This window comes from Coptis chinensis, chromosome 3 (genome assembly GCF_015680905.1).
Source record: "Coptis chinensis isolate HL-2020 chromosome 3, ASM1568090v1, whole genome shotgun sequence".
Lineage (NCBI taxonomy): Eukaryota > Viridiplantae > Streptophyta > Magnoliopsida > Ranunculales > Ranunculaceae > Coptis > Coptis chinensis.
This window is the reverse complement of record NC_141458.1, coordinates 107,721,009-107,747,703: the sequence shown is the minus strand read 5'-3', so window position 1 is coordinate 107,747,703 and position 26,695 is coordinate 107,721,009. Positions and strand designations below refer to the sequence as shown.

The 26,695-nt window shown below is 39.7% G+C and overlaps 1 pseudogene across 1 annotated transcript; it reads right to left on the bottom strand.

Annotated features, from left to right (window-relative positions):
- Positions 1–14,100: 14,100 nt before the first annotated feature.
- On the bottom strand, positions 14,101–17,006 carry LOC147512739 (putative serine/threonine-protein kinase PBL19; annotated as a pseudogene). Its single transcript, XR_015217258.1, has 4 exons — positions 16,227–17,006; positions 15,589–15,849; positions 15,031–15,152; positions 14,101–14,785 (listed from the first exon to the last, which is right to left on the bottom strand). The product of XR_015217258.1 is annotated as a putative serine/threonine-protein kinase PBL19 (transcript).
- Positions 17,007–26,695: the final 9,689 nt, after the last annotated feature.

Genomic DNA, 26,695 nt, shown 5'->3' with positions numbered 1-26,695 from the left:
TTGTCCAAACACATAACAAAAGACATTGTTCCTCACAAACACAATGATAATTGTTCAAAGTAAATTACAAATCCAAAGACATCTGCAAAGAAAGAAATCCGACATGGGTCACTGCTGAGGATCAGTAGTCGGTTCTTCAAGAGAAGTATTTTTATTTTCACCGACAGCCATGATGGCGTCTTCATTCGTTTCCACTGGAGAAGGGTCAGCGCTGGTAATGGGAGTCGTCACATCAGGGGTAGGCGTCTCGGCAGCTTCAGGATGCACGGTTGGTGATACCAAGGGCGGTGTATCTGCAACAAGAGGAGGCGATGGAAGAAGTCGGCCTGCAGCGCTGAGCTGATCAAGTTGTTGTTGTAATTCACCTGCAATCTTCTTCGCAGCGAGACTCCGGAATCGATCCGCGGCCTCTTTGACAGCCTTATCTACAACAGCTTGAGTGGCAAGTCTCTGCGTCTCTTTGAGGCTTTCCATTTTAGAATTGACCCTCGCTACGTGAGTCGCTGGTGCTTGTCCTCGACCACCGAGCTCCTTGTGGACCTTGATCGCCTTGATCCGCAACTCGTCCCTTTCCTTCTCCAGCTTGGCATACTTTGCTTTCCAGCCATCAGGGCCATGTATCTCCTGCTTCGCCGCCTCCAAATTCTCCACGGTGCTGGTAAGGCCACGCAGCTAGCACATAGCCGATATCTAGACTCAGCTGTAGAGACATATTGGGTATAAAGGGTAGCACAAAGGATAATGAGCAATAGAGTCAATAACACATACCTTTTCCCATCCAGTGTAAATGGAGGCCCTATGGGAAGCAACGGTACCAGAATCTCCATAAGCTTGATCCCGAGGGAGATGAGAGCTGAAAAATAAGGAGGCGGCAACAGCTGGATTTTCCAAAGCTGAGTCTCGCGTAGTGACATCGCGGTCCCTAGCCTTGAACTTGGGATGCCACACTCGGCGGATGTTTAAAGGACCGGTGAAGAGGAATCTGTCACGGGGTGGCGAAGATATAGCGCATCGCGGAGGTTCATTGCGGCCAGTGGTAGGTGGAGGAGCAGCGGAAGAAATTTTAGCCCTTTTGGTGGGAGGGCTCTTGTTTGACACGTCGACAAAGATCTCCATCGAGTCAGCCGTCCCCAAAGCTTGTACTTGTTCATATCCATTTTGGTAGCGTATGGGGCGGAAGGATGGACAAAATCGTCTTCCCACTCACCACACGAGTATGAAGGATGAAGGGTCTCCGCGGTAGTAGTCTTAGTTTTAGCAAAGAAGAAGACGTTGGGCAACCGCCGTGAATGAAGATTTTGGTGGTATAGTTGAAAGACTTGTAGGCGGCTTTCTTTTTGAGGTGGGGATGGTTTGGGCTTTCTTTCTTTGGGGGCGCACGATAGAGGGGCCTTGGTATTTGCCAATGTCTTTTAGAGAAGGGTCAAGTAAGAGAGGAGGGCTTTTCCCGATCAATGCCGGGACTTCGCCTTTGACCGCACTCCCTAGTTCGCGGAGGGATTGGAAAATTTCTGAGTAAACACCGCTGTATATCCGGGATCGCTAATCGGTCTCCAACCTACATCACCAAGAATAAAGACAAGTTAACGACAAGTGAGACATAAATACCGCCGACTCAAAACGGCTTACTTACCACTTGTTAGAAATGGAGATGCCTCGAGAAACTTCCGGGAGGGGGTCGCTGGATAAAAACTAGCGGACACATACAACGGTACTGGTGCCACACCTTGTCGGCGTGGTGATGTGAAGAAGGAAAGACTTCTTTTGTGGGCCGAATCGCAGAAGGATTGATATCCCACACCCCCGGTTTAGTGCTTTTTTTTATATAGAAGTGGGCAAGGATATCGCGGAGTTGGATTTTGGGGGAGTGAGTCTCATTGTAGTGATTGGCGGCATACATAACACGCCAGAAGTTACCTATGCCTTGGCACGGAGGAATATTGAAATGGTTATAGACCTCGACATCAAGAAGAGTCAAGGGGAAACGCAAACCAGCCGCTATCTGTCCTACAGTAGCGACGAGATAACCGGGGCGCGGTGGTACCAAGTGAGGAAAGTGGGTGACGCCAGACACGTGTTCAAGAATAATGTCACTAGGTATGCCATAAGCGGCTTTAACGGCATCTAGATTGGGTCTGCGGTAGTAAGACGTCGGTGGAGGCAGAGAAGGTTTCCTACCGTAAGAGATGAACAAATGTGGGATCGGTAGAGTCGGTCGATTCAGATCGGTCCGCTGAGTCTTTCTGCTAGATCTAGGGGTAGAGGATTCAGATTTACCGGATTTGGTGGCGAGGATTGGGTGGAGGAGATAGCCTCACATTCCGATGAAGACATAATAGAAACAAAGCTAAGAGGGAAGTTTACAAAAAGATAGATCATAATCTTAGAAAAGAAGAAAGTGAGGAAGCAACCCTCCCAAAAAATAGTGAATACACAAATAATGAGAGGAAAGGAAAACAGTTTAAGGGGAAGACAAACCCAGAACGAGAGGGCCAAAGCAATGGAGGGTGAGAACCAAACCGTGTTGGAGAGCTATCGAAGAAAATGACGAGGGGAAGATGAGGGAAGAGTTTGAAGAAGGGGAAGTTGAAAAGATGGTGAGGGTTTACTGTTTTGAGGGTTTTGAGAGAAGAGAGAGGTTTGAGCGGGATTTGAAGGGGCAGGGACAAAAGGGTACTAACCAACAAAGAACCAAGGAAATGGGGACACGTATAGTCTCGATTTTCGAAGGGGCAAAGTACGAGGCGCGTGCGCCGTATTTCCAGGTGGCAGTACAGAGGAAGCACGTGGAGCACATGTTGGGAGAAAGAAGATAGGAGGACAGAGTGGGAGGGTCAGGAAAGAGAAGTATTCCAAGAAATGTGTATGAAATGAGAAAGGGTAGTTCTCGGCCCCATTGTCATTTGCGAACCATCAATAAGACCGAGAGAGGGCATCTGTATAGGACGTATACATGACATAGGAGGTTAGTGGTAACAATGGGACCAGATGCGGTATAGCTGGGGGAGACAGGTTGCACAGGATCAGATCCGCGGTATCCCAACCGTTCTGGAACTGCTGCGAGACGTGGAGAGAGGGAGAGCGGAACCATAACTGCAAGGTAACTGCCGCGATACGTGGAAGGAGGAGAGACCATGGACGAGGAGGGGGATAAAAAGAAAGAAGAGAGAGAAAAGAAAGGAGAAAGAAAAAGAAAAAACAGGATCTAGCAGAGAAAGAGAGAAGAGAAGGACGAGAGAGACTTGTGAGATTGTAGGTTGTAATACTAGTTTATACATTGACCTTGTGAGTAACTCGTTAAGATATCTCTAAGTAAACTAACTATTTTTCCGCTCCTGAAAAAACACTGGATTTATTAGTCTGAAAATGTGATGCAGACTAGGGTGGTTCATTCAATGTCCCGTGGACGATGCTGATCCATTTCCCAAAGCCTATTACAGACTTTTTAAAGGCTGCCCAACTCTTCTTGGGTAACCTATCATTATCATCAACGATAGCAGATAGATTGTTACACAAGTTAGACACAGGAAGCAATGTTAAGCTGAATACATTTAATCCAAGATGGGGAGACAAATTGTTTACTTCTTATAATGCTATAAGTCTATATAACTTTAGGGATGTCCATCTTGCTCGAAACCCGAAACCCCTCCAAAACCTGAACAAAATACCCACACCGAACCCTGTCTGAACCCGATAAAACCCAAACCCGAACCCAAACTGAAATACATAGGGTAGGATTTGGTCACACTCTCTAAACCTGGACCGACCTGAGCCTGACCCAATAATTTAGCCCTAAACCCGTTAAAAGAGCTAAAAAACCCGAAATCGAACCCAGACCGAAATTGAACCCAAATCCGGTTTCAATTGCATACTACTAATCTCATATAAAAGAATGAGTTAGATAGATATTTGGATTATTATCTCATTCATGTTTACAATGACGAGTTATTTAATATATTAGATTATGAAAAAATTTATGTCGGGATTTCTAATTTTTTCAGTAATTACACGTGCTCATGTGTCTATAGTTCATTCCAAGTTCATCTATTTTTAAATCATATCAAATAATTATCTTCGAGTATAGGTGATAATTACTTCCAAATTTATTAGAAGTTTTATTTTGTTTGAAAGATTGGTGGATAGCCGAAGAAAGAATAAAACGTAGATATATATTTCAAATAAAGTTTCTTATTGTCTTCTTTCTTCATTTATACCGGGCTTTATCCTACCCGAAAGTCCGAAACCCAAACCCGAGCCCGATGGGTACCCAAAATATAGGGTTAGGGTAGGGTTTGATCACACTTCTCAACAAAATACTCGATTCTGAACCCGACCTGCTAAAAATCGGTCCGAGTTTAGGTAACCCGATACCCATTCAAAACCCAAAAAGTCGGGTTCGGACCGGGTCGGGTACCTGTTTGGACATCCCTATATAACTCTAATTATATATAAAAGATTAACATTGAAAGCAAAAAATTACCTTGTCTTGTTTTGTTTTGTTTTGTTTTGTTTTGTTTTGTTGTTGTTGTTGTTGTTGTTTTTTTTTTTTTTTTTTTAATTTATTTATTTATTTATTTTTTTAAGTGGAAATTTTATTGTAATGATAACGAATTTTATAAATAATTGGGACAAACGTGCAACAAGCTGCGCCGCAAGTTCTTTTTGAATTTGTTTTTTTGTTTTTTGTTGGGTTGAGGTCTACGCTTGTTTAAGAATTGAGAGAGAGCTTACGAATTTGTTATGGGTGATTAGAATTATACAAACTGACCGGTTGGGCTTTGGGCCTTCGGCTATTTGTTTTAGTCTCATTAACCCATCAATTAATTATTGATTAGTGCACTAATAAGCCGATTAGTGCAAACCAAACCCCAAATACCAATTATTTAGGAAGACCAAAACCTAAAAGACCCAAAAAAATAAATAAACACGTGTCAAGATTGATTAGTGATGAGGACCAAACCCAAAATATTGATTATTTAGGGGGACCAAAACCTAAAAAAACCCGAAAGAAAGTGGAAGAGTTTAGTTTAGTTTACCGTTTTTTTCCTATCGTATTTTTAAGATTATGATAATACACGTGTTTGTATAGCAATGATTTATATCAAGTTAATCTACACAGTATGACAGTCGTTCCACTGTGTAAAAAAATCATGAAATACGATTAGATTCATGAAAACAATAACACAGAAATTTCTTAACCCACACTCAAAAACTTGTAAGAAATAATATTCACCGTCGATGTAGAAAGATAACGTGTCTATATAACAATGATTTATATCAAGTTAATCTACACAGTATGACAGCCAGGTTCCACTGTGTAAAAAAATCATGAAATACGATTAGATTCAAGAAAACAATAACACAAAAATTTCTTAACCCACACTAAAAAACTTGTAAGAAATAATATTTACCGTTGATGTAGAAAGATAATTGCATAACCAGCCTTCACAAAATACCTGCAACATCACCTATGAGTCCTTTTAATAAATGATTCCGCATGAAGAGAACTGTCCCAAATTTAAGAGTCTTTTAGGTTTTGGTCCTCTTAAATAATTGGTATTTGGGGTTTGGTCTGCACTAATCGGCTTATTAGGCTTTGGTTCTCCTGATTAACAGTCAACCAAGTTGACACATGCTTCACACATGTATGGGTATGATGGGTATTTACAAAATACCAACATCCAACAAACAATCAACTTATTGGTTGACTGTTAGTCAGGAGTGTTTGGGTAAGAACTCACCCAAACACACTAACGATCTTGTTAGGGAGATTGTTGTATGTAGAATTGTTGAGACTGTACCATCAATGGCTGCCTACGTATCCAAATCACTTTCTGAAATCAAGTCTCTTCTTGAATGTAGTTCTTTGTTGAAATGATTGTTAGGTATTTATAGGAAAATGAATGTATTAAGCTTCTTATTGCCTAAGATATCATTTCCTTATTTGATGAGATATTTCCCTCTTTGTACAAAAATCTTTTCAAAAATCTTATATGGAAAAAATCCATTGACATATCTTCGGACCTGCGATATATAACTTGGGTGCTACATTAGTGGGTAGTGTCATTGCTCCACTAGTGGGCACTTTAATGCAACACTAGTAGGCAAGCCGGAATGCCACAAAAGGTAGCAAGCAAGCAAGTACCACATTACCGAAACCTCTTATAGTAGTACCCAATGATGGTCGTTCGTAGGGGTACGAGTACACTAGTACATACAAAGAGAACCAAAACCTAATAAACCGATTAGTGCAGACCAAATCCCAAATACTAATTATTTAGGAAGACCAAAACCTAAAAGACTTTTTTTGTTTAAGACAGACCCCACCTGTATATTAAAGCCAAAGCTTGAAGCTTACATTCCTCCCGAAGAGTATATTTATTAGAAGGAGGTACAAAACAAAGATGCAACACGAGTACATAGCCCAAAGGCACAATTCCCACAAGCTATTGTACTTACAAGAAAGTACAAAGCTCCTCCATAGTACCAGTGCCAAGGTTGAAAATGCAGTTACGATTGTAATTGGAGTAGTAGATAGTAGATATCTGATTTCCCTCTGATCCAGAAAATCGATATGCAAAGAATGGAGAAAGAGTTGATAAAGTCCAATAACAATGCATGATCGCCTAGATCTTTAGCCACTTATGCGTTCAATGAAATTAAGTTTGAAAATCTTAAATTTAGTCAAACCGCAACGGTGATGCGATGAGTAGTCTTTTATAAAGAGCATACCGCCTTTCAAGTCAGAAAAGCTCATTTGAAGATGCTACCAGATAACGGTCTTTGGAACCACTAATGTTGTTTGATATGAACGAGGAGGTGGGGAGAAGGACCATGGAGGCCCTTCACTACATCAACATGTCCTAAGGAGCCGAAATGAGAGCATATAATTCACCTCTGTAAAATGTAATATCTAAGTACCGTGTCGAAAGCAAATTTCACGGTCTCCTTGTATTTCATTCCAAGCCTCGCCTCTCCAGGCCAACAGAAACACAATGTGCTATCCATTAGAATAGCTATGACTACTACAGATTCGGAATTATTAGCATAGCTATGGACAAAATAGCTTTATGTATGTAACTAGCTTTCGAACCCGTCCTACGAACGGGTGTCGTTATATTAAATTATTCTAAAAAATATTAGCAACTATTCATAGCTATGAGATATGAAAATTATATTAATCACTTGTTTAAATTTTTTGCACCACTCTCTATCAAACAAAAGCACCAAATCTTGGTAAAACCCATCGATTTATTTTGGTTGTTATGTTTAATAATAGAAGTTTGATTGAAATTTTGTGAGAATGCTCAATGTGGCGAAGATGATATTGAAGCTATTTAAATAACAAGACATTCTCAATCATAATAAAATAATTATAATAAGTACTATTTAAAATGCAAAACTATACTTGTCGAGATATTATATTCTCCCTATATATAATACAACTATATTTTGAGGTTAGAGACATTCTCAATCATAATAAAATAATTATAATAAGTACTATTTAAAATGCAAAACTATACTTGTCGAGATATTATATTCTCCCTATATATAATACAACTATATTTTGAGGTTAGTTCAATGCATTTGCATCAAGTTTCTAATTTTACGTTAATTATTCTTTGAGGCTAGTTCAATGTATGTAGTTGGATCTAGTTTCCGATTTTTCATTAATTATTCTTTGAGGTTAATTCAATGTAGTTGTATCAAGTTTTTGATTTCCCGTTAACTATTATTTGAGGTTAGTTTAGTGCAGTTGCACCAAGTTTACGATTTTCCGTTAGTTATTCATTAAAATTAATTCAATGTAGTTCCATCTAGTTTTCAATGTTTCGTTAATGACTCTTTGAGATTAGTTAATTGCATTTGCATTAAGGTTACAATTTTCTGTTAATTACTCTTTGAGGTTAGTTTAATACATCCGCATCCGCTTTCGATTTCCGCTAATTACTTTTCGGGTTAGTTCACATCTAGTTTCCAATCAATTTCCTGTTATTTATGCTTTGAGGGTAGTTCATGTAGTTACATCCGGTTTTCGATTTCTAGTTAAATATTCTTTAAGGTTATTTTAATGCATTTGCATTCAGCTTTGATTTTCCGTTAAATATTCATCAAGGATATTGCATCCAATTTCTGATTTCCGACTGCTAGTTAATATATGATTTTAGTTTAATGCGCTTACATCCAGCTTTCTATTTTCAAGCTAATTATTCTTTGAGGTTAGTTCAATGCAGCTTGCATCCAATTTCTGATTTTCCATTAATTATTTTTCAAGGTTAGTTTAATGCATTTGCGGAAAGTTTTCGATTTCCGTTAATTATTTTTTGAGGTTTGTTCAATGCAGTTGCATCAAATTTATGATTTCCACAATTATTCATTGAGGTTAGTTCAAATGCATTTGCATCCATTTTTTTATGTTTCTATATTCGTTAATTAGTCTTTAGATTAGTTCATTATATTTGCATACAACTTTCGATTTTTCATTTGTAACTCTTTAAGGTTAATTCAATACATCTGCATCTAGTTTATGATTTATGATTATTTATGTTTTGAGATTTTAATTAGTTCGATGCAATTTCATTCAATTTCTGATTTCCCGTTAACTATTCTTTGAGGTTATTTTAATGTATTTGCATGTAGTTTCTGATTTCCCGTCAATTATTCTATGAGGTTAGTTCAATGCAGTTGCATTTGGTTTTTGATTTCCTGTTAATTATATTTTGAGGTTAGTTCAATGCATTTACATCCAGTTTATGATTCATCGTTAATTATTATTTGAGGTTTGTTTGATGCATTTTTGCATACCGTTTCTGATTTACTGTTAAATATTTTTCAAGTATTTGCATCCAATTTCTAATTTCCCATTAGTTATTCTCTGACATTAGTTTAATACAGTTGCATCCAGTTTCCGATTTCTAATTAATTACTTTTTGAGTTTAGTTTATTGCATTTGCATAAAGTTTTAATTTCCGTTAATTACTTTTGAGCTCACCAATGTATTTGAATCCAGTTTTCGATTTCCTTTTAATTATCCAATGTGGTGTGTAATACCAACTTTCTACTTATCCATATGTAGTGTCCTTACAAACATGACATAAAAATAAATTATGCTTGATTTACTATATTGGATCATCAAACATTATCCAGTTTCTGATTTTCCGTTAATTATTCTTTAAATTATATACTTGACTCACTATGTGGGATCTTCAAAGATTATCTACGAACGGGTCCTGTCATATTAATTATTCTGAAAAATATATTCAACTATATATGCATAACTATTATATACATATATTATATTGCTCAGATCACTCATCCAAATTTCTTATAATATGAAAACCTCACGTACTCTCTATTAAAAAAAAATAACTCGCCATTGATAAAACCCTTCAACTTCATTTGTTGTTTAATAATAGAAGTTTGATTGAAGTTTTATGAAATTGTCTAATAAGATAAAGTTCATATTGAAGCTACTTGAATAGCAAGGTGTTCCCAATTATACGAAAAAAGATTAGATAAACACCGTTTTAAATGCAAAACTATACTTATCGAGACATTCCCACAACATATAACACAACTATATTTTGAGGTTAGTTCAATGTATTTGCATCCAATTTCTGATTTTCTATTATTTATTTTTTGATGTTAGTTCAATGTTGTTGCATCCAGTTTTCGATTTCTTGTTAATTATTCTTTGCTGTAATTTAATGCATTTGCATCCAATTTCCAATTTACTGCTAATTATTCTTCGAGCTCAATTAAATGCATTTGCATCTAGTTTCGATTTTCCGTTAATCATTTTTTAGATTAGTTTAATACATTTGCATCCGCCAGTTTCGATTTCTCGCTTATTATTCAATGAGGTTGTATTTGCATCTAGTTTCTGATTTTCCTCACTATTGTTTGAGGTTAGTTCAATGAATTTGCATCCAATTTCTGATTTTCCGTTAATTATTTCTTGAGGTTAGTTCAATGCATTTGCATCAAATTTATTTTTTAAAATTAGTTTAGTGTAGTTGCATCCAGTTTTCGATTTTCCGTTAATTATTTGTAAAGATTAGTTTCACGCATTTGCATCCTGTTTTCAATTTATAGTTATTTTTTTTAGGTTAGTTTAATACAGTTGCATCCAGTTTCCGATTTTCCGGTAATTTAATCTCTGAGGATTAGTTCAATGCATTTGCATCCAGTTTCCGATTTCCCGATAATTATTTGTTGGTGTTAGTTTGATGTATGTGCATTCAAGTTTTGATTTCCCGATATTTATTCTTTGAGGTTAGTTTAATGCAGTTGTATCAATATTCTAATTGTTCATTAATTAATTTTTAAGATTAGTTTAATGCTTGCATGTGCATCCAATTTTTGATTTCCCGTTAAATATTATTTGAGGTTAGTTCGATGTATTTGCATCTAGTTTTCTGTTTCTCATTAATTGTTCTTTGACGTTAGTTTCATGCAGTATTATATATATTTGAAAATATTTGTTATTATTGGGGGTTTTTTTTTTCCAGTTGCTATTATATATTTTGTGATGTTATTTTTGTATAATTTAATTTTCCATATGTAATTTGTTTTGTTTTGGTTTGGTATATAATTTATTTAAGCCCAACGTCTACTTTAACTAAATCAATAGTTATATAAATTATTTAAGTCAACGTCCGCTTTTAATCAATCTCGTTATTCGCTAAAATTGGAAATTATAAAATTCATAAATTTAATTAGAATATGTCGTAATTATTGTGACCTGTGGTTTCTGAAATCCTTAACTATGACTAAATTTTACACCTCAAATTGATTCAACTTTATTTGTTAGACCCATATATATAGTGCATACAATATAATTTTATTTGTTTTTGGTGTACATTATTACTTATTTTATGATTAGTTTACTTTTTTTTTTCTTTTTTCCCAATCACATGTGTGGTTAACAAATGCATAAAGTAAATGTTCAAGCAACTCAATTCATTTTTTTCATTTGTTATTTCGTAGTTTCATTATCATTTTCTAGAAAGAAACTTTGTTATGTTAAACTTCACCTGAGATTAGTGTGAAAACTATTCTTTGTGGCATAAGGATTTTAGGAAAATTGTTTTTGGTTGAAAATATTATTTTTTGCAATTTAGTTATTTTTTTTAGGTTAGTTCAATACAGTTGCATCCAATTTCTGATTTCCCGGTAATTTAATCTCTGAGGGTTAGTTCAATGCATTTGCATCCAGTTTCCGATTTCCTGACAATTATTTGTTGGTGTTAGTTTGATGTATTTGCATCCAAGTTTTGATTTTCCGTTAATTATTTTTTGAGGTTAGTTTAATGCAGTTGTATCAATATTCTGATTGTCCATTAATTAATTTTTAAGATTAGTTTATTAGTTTAATGTTTGCATGTGCATCCAATTTTCGATTTCTGTTAAATATTATTTGAGGTTAGTTCAATGCATTTGCATCTAGTTTTCTGTTTCTCATTAATTGTTCTTTTGACGCTAGTTTCATGCAAGATTATATATATTTGAAAATATTTGTTATTATTGGGGGGGTTTTTTTTTCCAATTGCTATTATATATTTTGTGATGTTATTTTTATATAATTTAATTTTCCACATGTAATTTGTTTTGGTTTGGTTTGGTTTTGGTATATAATTTATTTAAGCCCAACGCCTATTTTAACTAAATCAATAGTTATATAATTTATTTAAGCCAACGTCCGTTTTAATCAATCTCAAGTTATTCTCGCTAAAATTGGAAATTATAAAATTCATAAATTTAATTAGAATATATCGTAATTATTGTGGCATGTGGTTTTTGAAATCCTTAACTATGACTAAATTTTACACCTCAAATTGATTCAACTTTATTTGTTATGCCCATATATATATTGCATACAATACAATTTTATTTGTTTTTGGTGTACACTATTACTTATTTTATGATTAGTTTATTTTTTTTCCCCTTCTTTCCAGTTATATGTGTGGTTAACAAATGCATAAAGTAAATGTTCAAGCAACTCAATTCATTTTTTTTCTTTGTTCTTTCATTGTTTCATTATCATTTTCTAGAAAGAAACTTTGTTATGTTAAACTTCGTCTGAGATTAGTGTGGAAATTATTCTTTGTAGTGTAAGAATTTTAGGAAAATTGTTTTTGGTTGAAAATATTATTTTTTGCAATTTATTTTTTTTTTCCGTAATTAGTTATATGTTTTAGAAAAAGTTGGATATTCTATGAAACTCTAGATGAGATTGTTTATTTATTTATATCATACTTTTTTTTATAATTAGTAATAGAGTTTAGAAAAAATTGGAGTCTCTAGAGTGCTTCAAAAAATAGATTGGTGAGGGTATAACTATAATATATATCTAAAGATTTGGATTTTTTTTTTTCGTAATTAGTATTAGAGTCTAGAAAAAGTTTGAGACTCTGTAAAGTCTTGAAAAATAGAGCCAAGAGGGTATAGCTATAATATATATCTAAGGACAACTGCACACGTAGCTGGAGTCAAATTTTTTGATAGAAGGGTTCAGGCCACGTCTATCTAAGATAGTATAAAGGGTTAACTGGTATTACCCCCCACTTAGATGAGCCAATTAGGATTTCCCCCCTCCTACTGGATGGGGAAATTAGGGTCTCCCCCAATTACACACAAAAAAAAAAAGTCAATTTGGGTTGAACATGTTTTTTTGTGTGTGTATTTAGGGAGTGTAGAGAAAAAGACGAAGTTTTCTTTATTTAGGCTTGAGCTCACCCTGCGCTCTTTTTTGCCTGGACAAGGGCGCGGGTCGCGCTCATGTCTTGGTCGAACTCTAGGCTCTTCAGCGCACCCTGTGCTCGACTTTGCCTTGCCAAGAGCACGGTCGCTGGCAATCAGATTTCAAAGACAATTTGACTTATTTCGGAAGTTTTATGAAATAGTATAAATATAGGTTTTTTCTGTAGAAACCTAATTTTTCCAAAACCAAGAAAGAAAGAGATTATAAGAGAGCAATTCTTTGTGAGTCAATTGAGAGACTTGTAATCTGTTACTCCGGACATCTGGTAAAGTTTGGAATTCGCAGTGTGGACGTAGACAAATTGCCGAACCACGATATATCTCTTCTTGTGGTTTGTTCTTCTTTTATATTAATTGGTTTACTTTATATGCTTGTTATTTGATATTGAGAAGTGTTGGGATATTGCTTGGAGGGAGTTGAAGTCTTGTCTATTGAGAATGATCGATCATTGTGTTGGATTGATCTATTTGTTATAGGTAACGTTGTTTCCGCAGTTATTCACAACAAGGAGAGACCCTAATGTCCCGTCTAGTGGGGTGTTTTGTGTGTGTATTTGGGGAGAGACCCTAATGTCCTGTCTAGTGTAGTGGGGTGGGGGTAATCCTAATTAGCTAATCTAGTGGGGGGCTTAACACTAACTAACCCTAGTATAAAACAAGGTATCTTTTTCTAGTTCTAGACTTCTAGTACAGAGGGAAACTTAGTGAGTGGAGGTAGGTTCACTAATTTTCTAGTGAAAGGACGCAATAGTTGCATCTCTGAAGAATTCGCGTGAACTGTAATTAACCATCCAAAAGAAGTACCATAGATTCGACAGCAATGAGCCATCCAATTCTGGTATCTCCAATTTATAAAGTGCTCCATCCAAAATACTGTAAAAACCAACAACGCCATTACGATAGTAGTTGTTTTTTAGTGTGACATCGACAAGATATGTAACTAGTAACCATGGTAGACGACCTTTGTGGTGAAGCGCCATGGTAGAAACATCTCTCCATGATGTGCAAACAAAACCGAACCGCGCCAAATCAGGAAGAGCAAGACGTTTCATGATTAAGTCTAAAAGATCAACAGGAAGCTCACTCCAGCCAACGTGATTACTATACCTTTGAGTCTTCATAGTTTTTTTTTCCCTAATTTTTTTTTATTGTTTTTTTCCTTTTATTTTGGAGATTTGACAGATCTGATAAGTGATAACGAAAGATTGCGAGTTGAGTACCGCACGTATGACTCCTAAAAAACTTGGACTCCAAGTTTCAAAATCTTTCCGCCATATTCTTGCATAGTTAACGAGTCTATCTAAATTTCCAATCAATCAATGCACATCAGACTGAATATATAAGCTGTATTTCGTAAACGTGTTATTAGTGATATATGCTATTCACACAACCAAGAGAATCAGTTAAAATTCCTACCAATATAAACTCAACCAAACACGAATATTTACAACACTCTGCATCTATTAGCGAACAATTAACTATTGGTCTCTTGTGCTCTCTGCATCATAAAAAATCTTCTTTTACCAATGGCACTTGCATTTTCCCTCAGTTTGGCCAAGTGAGTCATCCTCCTTTCTGCAGATTTAGATACATGTACTTGATCTGGCTCCTCATTGGAGATGGTGTCAATTTGCTCGCGTGCAGGTGATTTTGAAGGACTTCCCTCTTCAGATACTTGGATTGCTTGCTTCAAACTCTCTACTACCTCACTCATCTTTGGACGCTCTCTACGATTCTTACTCAGGCATTTGTCTGCTAATTTTGCCATATTTTGGGCTGCAGTAAAAGAGTAACGATTCCCAAGACGTGGGTCCATTATCATGCTGAATCTCTTGTTTTCAACTGGGAACCGTTTGACCCAATCCAAAAGCTTTTGCTCTGTTCTTGGTCGGTTTATTTCCAAGGACCGCCTGCCTGTAAGAATTTCATACAACACTATGCCGAAGCTCCATACGTCACTCTCAGCCGTGAGATGACCAGTCTCTAGATATTCTGGAGCAGCATACCCTTTAGTCCCCACTACCTGACCACCAAGAATAAGAGAATATGTTGTACGTGATTCAGAAAGTATGCTTGGATTCTAGGATGTGATTAAGTGAACTGTGAACATCTGAACAATAAACAGACACTACTGGCTATTTTGGTTGAGCCACTTCTACCAAATGCTGATTCTATATTTTTCACATAGCATTATGTGTTGAAGTTTCCTAGACCAAGTCATGAAACTAATAAATACTAGCGCACATACAACATCTACACTGCACATACCGCTGTTGAAACATGAGTCTGTCCTTCCGTTGGACCCTCCTGGCAAGCCCAAAATCTGATAGCTTCGGTTTGAAGTCTTCGTCCAATAGCACGTTTGAAGATTTAAAATCACGATATATAACCTGCCAAATGTTAAAAGTGAAGGCAGGTCAGCAACAAATAAAAGCATTTCCAGTCTAAGAGGTAAAATGGAACATCCAATGTGAGGAATACCCAGGCATATATCTAGTCAGTTACTAAAGTGCAGTCTACTCCAGGATGATTATCTATATCTAAAGAATTTGAAAATGCTCTAACAACACTGTTTCGAGATGGTAGTAGGCTAGCTCAAAAGTTTAATACAAGCAAGACACACCAAAACTGAGCACCAGTATTGAAAAGAATAGCCTATATTTGTAAAATGACTAGGAAATTTGACTATATTCGATCAGAGCGTAGAGAGAAAATAGTCTTCTAGGAGGGGTAATGTGATTGAGCCACTGAGGAGCCATGGCTGGCTGTACAAGTACCCCAGAAGTGACATGCAATCAGAAACTTCCAAGTGAATGAGTCACTAACCTGGACTTCTAATTCTTCATGCAGATATGCCAATCCTTGAGCTGCACCAAGGATTATCCTTAATCTGGTGTTCCAGGGAAGAGGAGGCAACACCCTGTTGAAAAGATGATCTTCCAAGCTTCTATTTGGCATATACTCGTAAACCAGTAGGCGTTGTATTCCTCTTTCACCATCTACGCCACAATATCCAATAAGTTTTACTAGATTTGGGTGCTCAACAATTCCAAGAAATTGGACCTCTGCCAACCATTGTTTATGACCCTATAAGAAATTGAGGAATTAGAATGAACAAGTAATTGAGAAAGCTGAAGTGGCTCTCCCTATTATCTTTCTTTTTTTTTTTTTCTTTTGTTCACTTGTTTATCCTATCTATTTGTATCATACGCTTATGGTATATTTGTGTCCTTCACAACATTCTCAAGAAAGATTACATCATAGAGACCTATATGTTCTTTCAAGGTTTCACCTACACCGGTATGCTAGCTACTTGTACACCACAGTTGTATCTATGCATTCCCACACTTCTGCTTTCTGAAAAGCAATCCTTAACTAAGAAGACCCTCAAGGTAGACAATGCATAATACGACTATGAGGTGAAAAATATATCAGTACCAATGAACAAACAAGGAAATAAATACCTGCCAACCATTGTTGTTAAGTTTTTTCACAGCAATCACAATTCGATCCCCCTGACCACCTAGAGTCATAACTGAACCTTTATAAACACTTCCAAATCCACCTTCTCCAATCTTGAGCAACTTATTGAAACAATTTGTGGCATTCCTCAGTTCTGCGAATGAAAACACGCGTAAGTGTTGTGCCTTCTCTTCATACAGCTCACGAATACTACGTGGCGAGGCTCCTGAAGCAGAAGATTTGACTGTTCCGCTCATGTTTGAGTTATGAAAGTTGCTTAAGTTGCTCTTGTTATTCAAATTCGGTGCTGATCGTAGTTTCCTGCACTTGTATGAAAATTTAATGGGATAGAAGCACTTCATCCTTAAATTTCTATTACAGTTCCCAAATGCAGGAGATCTGTGGTTCGAAAGTGCTTAAAATGGCTGAAAAATGGTCTATAATGTTGTAAAACTTATTTTAGATTATTGAAAGGCCACATAAACTCAATACCCTGCAACCTGGTTTGGTTTGCATTCAAGTCCAATATACACACAAACAGACAACTGTAGTATATGGAGTTTGAAGTTGTTTTGTTGATGATTTGAACCGATTGCACCAAATAGAATTGAACACCCAAGTCAAGAGAACTACAGAAGCAGTAGAACCAAATGGAGAAATAAAACAGGGAAAGCAAGACAACCCCAAATGAGAAAACAAGCAAAAGAAGAGAAGCAAAGCAGGTAAGTTGGTTGAAAAAAAGAAAGATAAACTTGGGAAGCAAATAAAGAAAAATGAAGCTAACCCCTTAAAAGATATAACATAATAAACTGTTAGGAAGTGAAAGAGAAAGAGATCACCATTTACCTAACATGATATTTCTTGTTAATCTTATCTTCTTCTTGTTTATTAACTTGTTCTTGTTCTCTAAAAACTGCCTAACGCGTTTGGTTAGACCAAATAGAGAAGACACTTGTTTATCATTTGTTCCATACTTATATTCCTATATGTTGAATCTTGTCAGGTCTTTTTCTGGTTTTGACTTTGTTGAATACTTGAACTATCGGAGTTGTTGAATATATATCTTAGGATTAAAAGAAAAGAAATCCAAATCATTTTAAAATTTTCTGTTCATTTTGATAGATTAATAGGAGACAAGAAGGGAACTAGGGAAGTGTTGTTCTGAATAATAGACCTTTAATTTCCTAAGCTTCATTGTATTCAAATGCTTCTTGTTTTGACTCTTGGTGTACGTCTTTTGAGTGCTGTCTATGTTTTGACTTTTGAGATATTGTCTACTCTGGTGTCTTTGTTCAGAAATGTGAAAACGAGGTTGTCACGTTTTAGTTTCGTGGAATATCTTTTTCTTTAATTTCTTTGTGGTCTTTTGATAACCCAGATTCTTTCGTTTTTTTAAGTTTTAACTGAGTAAAATCAGATCTTATGTGATTATATGCTAACCTATCATAATTTTAATTAAGGTTTGATCTGCAAAATTTAGGGAAAACTTGAAAACTCATTATTGAGTTTCTTGAGAGGTGACATTAAATTTTGAGTAAAGCTAGTGTCCTCTTAAATTTTTACCAATTTTTAATATTGAAACATTTACACCTATCCAAGATTCCATAGGCCAGTGCTTAGCTAAACCTACTGTGCGCTCATTTTTTCTTCTCTTCATCTTGGTCAAGGCCACCAGTTTCTTCCAAATGATGCGACAAACACCTATTTTTCAAAGGAGAAGAACTTGCAGATAATTTTGTGAAGATCAGAGCGCGCATTTCATCGGAATTAGAGATTTTTTCGCCTCATTGATCTTTTTCGGTCATATATTTAGAGCTAGACTCTGATGTTTTGTCCATATCAAGATGTAACATCAATGAACATGGAATTTTTATAAGTATATTATGTCATCGTTGTGAGCCTCGTGAGGCATGGGCGTTTATCACTAGAAAGGTCTTTGTAGAGTACATTTCTAGTAAGCAAAGTAACTTATTTTGTCCCTGTTGATCTATATTCCATTTGCGCATGTTCCAAATCCTATTGTTATTACATCGTCTGCTGATGACTGTTGATACATGATGCTACAAGAGTGGGAGTCCAAAGTACGAGGATTCATACATAGAATGCAATTTGCGAGTGTAGGGGAGCAATATCCCCATTAAGGAACATTGCATACGAAACGTAAGCGATCTCAATACAACGACCTCCAGGACCGGTCTATGAAGCAGCTCTCTAAGAAACATTGCATACGCGACTTCAATGCATCGACCTCCAAGAACGACCTACTTAATAGCTCCTTTTTCGGTAGGTGGTACGAACGAAGATATCTCGATGACGAGCACATGGCTAAAGGCAGACGCCTCGGGTAATGATCACCACCAAGGGTAATCATTACCAAAATCTTGATTGTATTTCCCACCACCGGGAAATAGGGGTAATCTCGCCAACACCCAATCAAACACCGCGACTTATAATATAACCAAATCAACACTCATTCGCGATCTCCACCTTACATCGTACCATAGACACACGTGCCTTCTAGATTGACATTTCCCTAAGCCTATAAATACCACCTGATTGAACTACGTAGGGCCCGATTCCTCTCTCGAAAAAAAAAGGAAAACCAACAAGAGGATCGTGGCGGTTAAACGCCGAGGAGCGAACTTCGGTCCCAACAGAAAATCCAAAACACCCCTTTACATTGGCCATGCGTGGTTTCGATTACTTGAGAACCACCTTAAATCGATTCATACATCACCAATTCTCAAGCCCACGAAGCATGGTCACCTCGAAGCTCAAGTCCAAAGACCTTGCCCACCAGTTGGGAATCACAAACGAGCATTTCCTTGCTCGGGGAGGAAAATGCTACTTTACGAGCTCAAGTGGATAGTTACCGGCAACAACAAGTCGGGTAATGGAGCGTAGAACGACATCAACAACGTTAATCAACAGATTAACGAATTATCACAAAGGATTGGTCGAGCGCCGTAAGGATTCGACACCGTTGTTGCACAAGATGCTTAAGACATATCAGCGTCTCCGTTCAAATGTATGAGGGTCCTCAATAAACCCTCTCCACAAGACTTTATCCAGCCACGCTTTCCCATGTATGCGATGGCGGACGCGTGCCACGTCAAAGATGTGGCTCGCTACATTCAGAGTTTGGCACTTTACAGCTCACCCGAGTTTGATCATCTCCACTGCAGATTATTTCCCGCCAGTCTCAAGGATGGCGCTCTTGATTGGTTCTTTTCACTGGAATCCGATTCTATCAAAACCTTCGAACAACTTACTGATTTGTTCGCCAGCCAGTACGTCCACAACAGGCGGAAGAAGGCAGATCTTGATTCTTTGTTTCAATTATCATTCAAGGAAGACGAAACTATTCGTGAGTTCCTAGGACGGTTCAAGGCCGAACTGTTATGCATGGAAAGCGGCTTGAAAGAATCTTTCGCCACACTGGCCTTTTCCAATGCTTGCCGAGTGCGTAACACCGACCTCTCCAGGTCGTTGATGAAGGAACGCCCAGAGACACTGTCCGAACTCTACGCTCGCGTGGACAAGTACATCAAGTTGCAGGAATCTTTGAAACTCCACGGCTTAGACAAGAACCGGGGGAGTGGCAGCGGTTTCGGTCATCTACTCCACGGGCCAAGAAGCCATATAGTCGCTTGTACCAAAAGCCGCATTCGATCGGACAACAAAGAAGAGTTAAGCTATCCCGACACGCTCCCCGGTTACATTACGGGTAAGATTAAGCGAGCCCCATTCTTCCGACCGATGTGAGGTAACCATGATCGACCTAACAAGCCATTTTGGCGATTTCACAACGAAAATGCCATGAAACCGATGCATCTTTGGGGGCTTAAACATTATCTCCGGGATCTAGTGGAAGTCGGCCATATAAAACAAATACACTAGCATTCCTCGACGGCGACTTGCGTCACAAACCGATGGCTCGCCGAGTCCGTGAAGTCGATCTCCACCTCCCCGTGAGCTACCAAGAGGTTCAAGCTCGTCCTCGCGAATGAGGAGGGCGCCGAATCGATCGTTAAGCGCCACGGCGAAGGCAGCAAAGACTCATCCGATCGTGACAATGATCGAACTATTCACGCGTGATTACTTTCCCCGACGATTCCGTAACCTCATCCGGAGAGAAAAGACGCCGTGGTCGGCGCTTTCGGGAAGTCTATCATTTCACTTCACGCAGGCTTCTCACTCGCCCGCGTTCATTCAGTCGCGGCCTTGCGATATCACTTTCACGGAGGCCGACTTAAGCAAAGTCTACCTTCCTCATAATGATGCATTGGTAGTCCATGTCAAAATTAGCGACTGGACAGTCAAGCGCGTCCTGATCGACCCCGGCAGTTCCTGTGACATCTTGTTCTACCACACCATGCAAGAGATGAATCTTCCCAAGTCCGTCCTCGTAGACCCGATCGCCCCCCTTTATGGGTTCAATGGTTCCAGGGCCGATCCCATTGGTGATATTATACTTCCAGTGTCGGTGGGATCTAGAGAGGACAAGATCACCTGCAATACACGGTTCTGCATTCTAGACAGCAAGTCGCCATACAATGCCATACTCGGACGACGTTGGATCCATCAGATGCAGCGGTGATGCATTAACTTTGCATCAAGTTCTCCGTTCCCGGGACCTCGAGGAATGATGGAATTTAGAAGCAATCAACTTGAAGCGTACCATTGTAACCCGGATCATGTTAACAAGTGAGATCGCCTGTGAACCGACCCCGCCACACATGAACCCACGGTTACCAATGGCACATGACTTAGTTGCCGAAGTCCAGCCCCGAACTGCCAAGAAGAACGCTAGGGGCTCTAGCAAGCAGATTTTCTCTCAATCACGAAACCCGCGACTCGCTCCCGAGTCCTTACCGCCCGAGAAAGATTTCCAAAGCATTGATCCACCGGCGATAACCGTCGGCCGGGCTAAAGTATCAGAGGTCGTCTCACCGTGTTAGGCCGCTACAGATGACAGCAGCAGCCACACCATCAATGTGCATGCAGCTAGGTCCCACTTCCCAGGTCGTGGGTACCCCTGTCAGCGTTGCCGCACAGGTCGCTCCACCCTCAGCGACCAGTCATGTCGTCCCACAAAGTGTTCAGACCTCCCCCGATAGCGAATCGCCAAGCAAGCAAATTTCGCCATCGATCATGAAAACCTCCAAATGACACAAAGAGAAAAAGTGAACCTAGGCACCGAAGACGACCCCAAGTTTGTATATGTAGGGGCTAACCTCGACCCCACAATCAGGACCCACCTTGTAAATTTCTTATCTATGAATAAAGATGTTTTTGCTTGGTCGTATATCGATGTGCCCGGAATAGATCCCGCAGTCGCATGCCATAAATTAAATGTTAATCCCAATGCTAGACCAGTCCGACAACGACCCCGCCGACTATCCCTGCGTTTTCAAAAAGCCATCAACGACGAGGTCGACAAACTCAAGCAAGTCGGTTTTATCAGAAAAGTAGACTATCCGGAGTGGATCGCTAACATCGTGGCGCGTATTCCAAAAGAACGGAACGGTTAAGCTATCGTCGATTTTACTTAATGTAAATCGCCACACCAAAAAAGACGTTTTCCCTACCTCGCATTGACCGACTTGTCGACCAGACCTGTGGTCATGAGCTTCTCTCCTTCATGGACGCGTACAGTGGGTACAACCAAATCCCACTCGCAGAGGAGGATCAAGAGAAGACCTCTTTCATTACAGAGCAAGGGATCTATTGCTACAACGTTCTCCCGTTCGGCCTGAAAAAAGCCGGAGCAACGTATCAACGCCTGGTCACTGACATGTTCCAAGACATGTTAGGCGACACCATGGAGGTCTACATCGATGATATGGTCGTCAAAAGCAAAAAGGCCGGTGATCACCTCGACCACCTTGAACAAGCGTTCTCTAGATTACGCCGCATCGGCATGAAGTGAATCCGAGAAATGCCTCCTTGAGAGCCCTCCCAAGAAATTTTAGGGTATCGTGTCTCAAATGAGGGATCGGGCGAATCCGCACCAGATCCGGCGTTCTTAGACATGCCCGATCCACGCATCGAAGAAACAAATACAGAAATTGTCGTGGGCATGGTCGCGTGACTCAACCGATTCATATCAAGGGCATCCGATAGGTGTAGACCATTCCTGCAACTCCTTAAAAGGCGGCAGCTTCTCATGGAATGATCGGTGCCATCAAGCATTCGCCACTCTCAAACAAGATTTTCACCACGCCCCCCTTAGCCAAGCCCGTAGATGGAGAGACTCAGGGTTCTATCCGGCAAGATCCGATTAGCCATCAGCTCAGTTCTCTTCAAAGAGGAAAACAATTCAGAAAAACGATCTACTTCACAAGCAAGACGCCACGACAAATGAAAAAGAATTACTCCTTCTTGAAAAAAGCCGTGACTTGCTTTGTTGTATTCGCACGGAAGTTCAGCCTTACTTTCAAAGATCAAATCAAAGTTCTTACCGACCTCCCATTGAAGAAAATCTTCCACAAAGAAAACAAGACTACTCGAATGGTAGTTTGGGCCGAAGAACTAGGCGAACACCACCTAGAGTTCGTACCACGGATTTCTCAGAAAGGACAGGTCGTCGCCGATTTTCTAGCGGATTTCCCTGTTGATGATCCCAATTGGGAACAAGAAACCGACCTCCCAGATTCGAAAGAGCACATCAAGTCCACCTGGTCTCTCTTTGTAGATGGTTCTAGCAACCACGGCGGCAAATGCATAGGGGTTGTATTAGTTTCACCGATGGAACGGTGATGGAGAAGTCGGTTAAGCATCGACTTCGCGAACTTCCAACAACGAGTATGGAGTAATGAGGCGACCGATCGGGGACTTCGTGATGGCGCAGCGGTGTCAAAGAGCTCCAAGTCTTTAGTGACTTCGCACCGGTTTGTTCGCCAGGTTTGCAAAAGAGTACACTACCCATGAAGGTAATCTTTCAAAATATCTTCGGTCGTTCATAAATTATTCCCTTCTTTTAAGCGGTACACATACATCATTTCTTGCGTGGATCTAAAACCGTCACGCCAGACAATTTAGCTTACCTAGCAACCCGGACTCGAAATGCACTCCAAGACAACTACTAATAGAAGTAGTCGATCGACCTGCGCGTTCCAAGTCGAAAGCACACCCCGACAATAAGCGACCTATTCCCTCTCGGCCGGTCGGTTGAGTCAAACATGGATGCAACCTATCATCGACTATATCCAGCACCGCGCGCTCCCTGAGGAGCGTACCAAGGCTAAGCAGATCCCTTATCAAGCACGACGTTATTGTTTGTTCCATAACAAATTGTTCCGAAATCGGTGGGTGGCCCACACGTTGCATCACTCAGGCGAGGGTCGGTTAGTTTTCGCGAGAGATCCATGAAGGAGAATGTGGAAATCATGCCGGTGGTCACTCTTTAGCCCATAAGGCCATTTCACAAGGATATTTTTTGCCCCGTATGCAGATCGATGCTAAAGCATACATCCTCAAATGTGTCAAGTGTCAAACATTTGGCCATAATATCATCCAACCTGCTCGCGAACTGATCAGTATAGCAAGCCCATGGCCATTCCACATGTGGGGCATGGACATCATGGGACCGTTCATCCCACAGAAAAGTACGGGCTTCCGCTTTGTCTTAGCTGCAACCGACTACTTCACCAAGTGGGTCGAGGCTATTCCTTTAGCACACGTCAAAGAGTCACATGTCAGAAACTTCATCTGGACACATCATCACCAGATTTGGTTTGCCACATACATTAGTAATGGATAATGGGCCTCAGTTCAAAGGCAGAACGGTTAAAGAGTTTCTAGCCAAGTGGAAGATCGTTCACGCATTTTCTACTCCACAATACGCTTAGAGTAATGGTCGGTCGCGAAGCCCGAACAAAAGCAATCTTGGAAAACTTGAAGAAAAAGATTGAAAAGAATAAGAGCCAATGGCCAAATCAATTGGAGAATATTCTATGGGCTCACCGCACCACAGCTCGATCCAGTACCGGCGAATCACCATTTTCCTTATGTTATGGCACAGAAGCCGTAATTCCCACCGAGCTGACAGTCACTACGACTCGATCAGAACTTGTCGAGTCAGGACACAACGACTCCGTGTTAGCACGAGAAGTCGACCTGTTGGAAGAAAAGCGGAACTTAGCTGTCATCAGAGTCGCATCTTATCAGCAAACTCTGAAGAACTCCTACAATAAGCGAGTTCATCCTAGGTCTTTTCAACCTGGCGACCTAGTGCTGAAAAAGACGCAAGACGATTCCAAGTTAGCACCCACATGGGAAGGTCCCTACATCGTGGAACGCGTCGTCGGCAATGGAGCATACTGGCTAAGAACCCAAGAGGGGAAGATGTTGCCTCGACCTTAGAATACCTATCTACTGAAAAAAATTTACCAGTAGCGTCATTCATGTTGTATATCCTTTTGTTCACATTAATGAAAACTAAGTTTCTTGTGTTAACTAATACAATATAATTTATTTACTTGTATTGACAAGTCAAACAGTTTACACATAGATAATAATCGCGTTCTTTGGGTCTACCATCCTCGGCCCGGCCGGCTTATCCTCACCAGCGAAGACGCTCTCCGCCTCTCGGGCTTACAAGCTCTACTGCCTTTCCAAGTCTTGTTCGATCTATATTTCTAGGATCTTACAAGCTCTGGAGCTTACATGCTTTTCCAAGTCTTGTTACGTCGAGGACCTATATTTTTAGGATCGACCACACGAGAACGCTCTCCGCGAGCATACAGCTCTCTGGAGCTTACAGGCTCTACAGCCTTTCCAAGTCTTGTTACGTCGAGGACCTATATTTTAGGATCGACCACGCGAGAATGCTCTCTCCACAAATCATACTCTACGAGCTTACAAGCTCTACACCTTTCCAAGTCTTGTTACGTCGAGGACCTATATTTCTAGGATCAACCACGAGAACGCGGCTCTCGCGAGCATAGCATACTCTCGAGCTTCACAGGCTCTACACCTTTCCAAGTCTTGTTACGTCGAGGACCTATATTTCTAGGATCGACCACACGAGAACGCTCTCCGCGAGCATACAACTCTCTGGAGCTTACAGGCTCTACAGCCTTTCCAAGTCTTGTTACGTCGAGGACCTATATTTCTAGGATCGACCACACGAGAACGCTCTCCGCATACAACTCCATAGCTTACAGCTCTGAGCTTTCCAAGTCTTGTTCCAGGGACCTATCTTTCTTCACTTATCACTTTCGTCGAACACCTATGCTAGGGTCTGGAGCTTACATGAGTACAATACCAATGGGCATTACGGCTTCTATACATGAGTACAATACCAATGGGCATTACGCTTCTATATAGACATTCCTAAGCAAGACATTCCCGGCAACATTACTTATAAATTCAGAGAGAATACACCTAACGAAGAACTCTTCAACCTCGAGTCATATCCTCTAAGCAGGCTCCTAGCACTTCTCTCTTACAAACAAGGTGACAAACGAAGTATAGTAACAGTTACATGAAAAACATTTCTGCGCGCTGAGCATTGAACTACAAACCACGCGCATAGTAAGCAGGAGAATCGATGCAAACAATCAACATTAGCCATGCGTTCTAAATCCAATCCATACTAGTGCTTGGCCATAGCCATTACAGCTCGTTTTACCGATCTGCTGGGGCTACCCAGAAAATCCAGATCGGTACGTATTAAACAAAACAACGAACTGCCACTTCCGTGGAAACCAGTTCTCGGTACCAGTGTAGCGAACTGCTCAGGCAAGCCTGAAAGTACAGCTCTATTGTTTACTCCCATATAAGAGAGGCAAAATCAACACATCATCACAAATTCCCACAAAGAGAAATACAGTACATCATCAAACATCGGTTAAAACATGCTTATCTTTGGGGGTCGCACTACTGCCAGCACCGTGTCGCGCAGACCTCAGCATCACCCGCATACCTTGTTCTTGCGCTTCACCATCACCCGCTCTCTTCAGGACATGATATTTCTCGTCCAGCGTGGCATATTCGGCACAAGCCAGGGTGTATGCTTTCTTTGCCTCGCGAGCGACCCCTTGGCATTTCTTGGCATAAGCAGTCACTTCAGCCACCTCCTTATCTAGCTCAGTCAGGTCCGTAATCAGCGCAGCGTTCTCTGCAACAGCGTTCTGATATCTCGTCGTCATTACTTCCAAATTTTCCTTTTCTCGAGCTCCATGCGGCCATGACGTCCATATGAGAGTTATCATCGCCCTCAATGCCTTGAACAACATTCTTCAGTCTATCATACCCTGCAAGAAACTGCACAACCAAAGTCAACAGACTGAAAAGACATTCGAAACTAACATAAACACCTACTGCATCACGAGTTTACCAGACAAGCCGCCATATCCATCGTCCCTAGAAGCGTTTCCATGCTTTCATCCTTCACCTCCGCCTTATCACCATCCAGCACGGCCCCCTTTCAAAGAAGTTACTTCGCTATGGGGGGAGTGGAAAC